The following is a 3,534-nucleotide window of genomic DNA, read 5'->3' on the forward strand; positions in this document are numbered from 1 at the left end:
TAGAAGTGCTTTTTACCTCCCTTTTTGTTCCTGGTGCAGCTGCGGCACGAGCCCATCGTCACTTAGAAAAACTGACATGTTGGGTAGTTAAACAAGCAAACGGTACCAGCCGAGTGTTGTCTGAACTTGCAGCAGACCTGAGTTCAGTCCAACACGCCCTGCTTCAGAATAGAGCAGCTATAGATTTTTTACTCTTAGCCCACGGCCATGGCTGTAAAGATTTTGAAGGAATGTGCTGCATGGATCTTGAGGATCATTCTAAGTCCATCCACGCCGAAATTAAGAATTTGATTGAACACTCCCAAAAAATAAAGAAAGATTCCGGATTTTTCGGATTAGAAGGACTTACAGAGTGGATGGGCTTAGAAGGATGGATGAAAAGTGTGATCAAATCTTTAATGCTATTGCTAATAATTGTTTTGCTTGGTTTACTTATGCTTAGCTGTATAATGTCATGTGTAAAAAATTTAATTTTGAAGTCAGTCAATATGACTATGATCATGCAAAAAGAAAAGGGGGGAAGTGTTGAGAGTCTTTCTGAAGAATGGCTAAAAAGCAAAGGTCATGATGACATAGCGGGCTTAGTAAAGATGCAGTCTTGGCAAGGACACTAAATCCTTGTGCAAGGAGTTGTATAAACAACAGGATGTGAGTCCAGATAAGTAAGCTGAAAGAAACCATATGGAAGAGAAAAAGATAAGACCACAGTGATCTCATGGAATAGCTCCCACCAATAAGGAGCTCAGCTTTTGCAATATGTATGAGCTAATTAGTAGTACTATAAGTATGTGTAGATTATTACAATAAACGAGACTTGCTGACCACAATGCCGTGAGGCTTGTCTCCCGCGACTCCACCCAACACTTCCACAATAACCTTGTTCAGTCCATTTAGAAAGAGAAGTCTCTTCTTGCTCGTGCTATGAAAACATCATCACAACGAGACAGCCACCCACTTCCAAATATTGTTCAGTCCATTTAGGAAGAGGAGTCTCTCTGCTCGCGATGTGAGTCCCTTCCCCCGACTTGCAGCTTTTCCCGCAACTGCTTTCGAGGGTCCACTCTTGAAGTTTTTTGGGGTACAGTTTTAAGGTGGAGCCGTTCAGAAACAAAAACAGAGGCCCTTCTCCTTCCCTAGGAGCAAAGGGTCTTCATCATCTTCATCATTAGGACTATCTCTGGGAGCATCTCTAGGAACAGAGGTTTCTCCTTTCCCATTTGGAGCAAAAGTCCTCATCTGGTCCATCTCGAGGGACTGAGGTTTTCTCCTTTCCCATTTGGAGCAAAAGTCCTCATCTGGTCCATCTCTAGGGACTGAGGTTTTCTCCTTTCCTGTTTGGAGCAAAAGTCCTCATCTGGTCCATCTCTCCCTGTCCAAACTTCTCATGAAATTACAGCTGTGTCAGCATCTGCCTATCTCAGCGCAGGTGCTTTTGCTCACGAGTTGAACACTCCACCCCCCATATCTTCATGAAATTACAACAGGATACTCTGATATATCCTAGCTTCACAACAGAATTTCAGCTTTAAGCATCTCCTCTCTCTCTTCCCTCAGGTTTTCAGCTCATCACAGCAATAAAAGGGTTAATCTCACCTCGGCCTTGCAGCTTTGCAGCTGGAATGTTGAATTTTTCTTATTGCAGTGGAGGGGGGGGAGAGCCAAGCTGCTCCGGCTGCCCATGGCAAGGCAGTGGGGGGGGTTCCACGGCTGGAACAGGTCCATCGACTCCAGGATGGCCGTGGCCCGGCCTGGCCTGGCCTGAGCAGGGCCTGGGCCGGGCACACTGGGCCCCGCTTGGGCCCCGTAGCCACCTGTCCCAGCACTGGAAACAAGAGAGAGCTTGGGGGGGGAGTTTGTCTATTCTTAAATGTGTATCACAGAGGCAGTCACAACTTTAAGTGGCTTAGAGAATTGTCCATATTCAAACTGGCCAGCTGATAGGTTCTATCAGGTCCCAGAGGAAACTGTAAGCACCCCTTAGCAAGGACATCCCTTCCGGGACTATGCTTGCTAACTTATGACAACAGGCTAACAAGGCTGCAAGAGATAAGCTGGTTTGCAGAGTGTTTTGCATCAGTCTGCATGATTGCTAGCCCATGAGGGGACTACTGCATGTCCACAGCATACATTTCTGTTGGGGTTTCAGCTTAGTCTTAGTTTTTTTTCCTGTTAAAGGAATTTTCTCCCATATGCATGTTGCTAGGGGACAAATAGCTGTACTTAAGAAAGACAAAAAAGGGGGGTGGGGCGGGCCTGGCTACTCCTTTGTCTACACCTGGGTGTGGGGTCAGTTCGCTCTGAGCGTCCGGAGAGAGAAGCTGCAGAGAAAGGAGCTGCTGCTTCTTTCTTTTTGGCCGTTCTTTCTTCCTGCTGGAAACAACGCCGGGACCCCAAAAGCCGCTTTCCCTGCCCTGCTGGAGGCCGAGCTGTGGCTGCCCTGCCCCGCTGCTGCTTCGAGCTTTCGCTACGCTGTAGCCCTGCTCGCCCTGCCTGCCTGGGCCTCCGTGGGGTTCTCCCATCTGGATACATCTCGCCTGCCACCCGAGATTTGCGTTCGTCCCTGCCGCTCCAGCCTGCCGTTCTAGCCTGCCGTTCCAGCCTGCTGTTCCTGAGAGTCCGGGATCGGCTGCCCAGGGGTTTGTGAAGCCTTTGTCCCATCCCTTCCCGGGATCCCAGGGCACCGGTGCCGCGTGTTTCCCGAGCTCGCTCCAGAGCGCCCCCTGCAGCCGCGGGGGAACCATCGCACCTGCCCTGCTCACCGGGAGCCGCCAGCGCCCCTGCCGGCTGCGAGCAGAACTGCACCCGAGGGGAAAGGGCCTGACAGCCAAGAAGGCTGGGACTGGGTTTGTGATTGCTGTTGCTGCCATAGTTGTTGTTGTTTTGTTTGACTGGTTAGATACATATATATATATATATATATATAGTGAAGAACTGTTATTCCTATTTCCCACATCTTTGCCTAAAGGCCCTTGATTTCAAAATATAATAACTTAGAGGGAAAAGGGGTTATATCTGCCACTTCAAGGGGGGGCTTCTGCCTTCCTTAGCAGACACCTGTCTTTCAAAACCAAGACAATTTCATATACCACAGACACCCCTTCACAGTGAGGCCATGGCTCAGGGATTCCTTCAGGACCAGGTCTGGGAGAGGTGTTGAAGTGCTTAGATCTCCCCCCAACCCCCACAGGAACCCCCTGGCATGGAGCACCCCCCCCTTCCCTCACCAAGTCAGAGTTGAAACAAGCCTTTGTACTGTGTGTTGGAGCTCTCAGAGCCAGACAATCTGCTCCCCCATCATCATGTCACGCATCAGCCCCAAGCTGAGCCTTGCCACTGCTTCAGTTTCCCCTTCTGCAGCAAGATCCTTTCCCCTGCTCACTCTGAAACCTACTGATGGACAGAGTTGACACATGAGAACTTGTACTAATGACTGCCTGCCCCACAAGCCCCAAGCCACTGAAAGGTGCAGCTCCAGGGGAAAAGAAGACAGAAAGCACAAACCATGGGGTGTCAAATGCTTTGCTAACCAGGGAG

This window comes from Corvus moneduloides, chromosome W (genome assembly GCF_009650955.1).
Source record: "Corvus moneduloides isolate bCorMon1 chromosome W, bCorMon1.pri, whole genome shotgun sequence".
Taxonomy (NCBI): domain Eukaryota; kingdom Metazoa; phylum Chordata; class Aves; order Passeriformes; family Corvidae; genus Corvus; species Corvus moneduloides.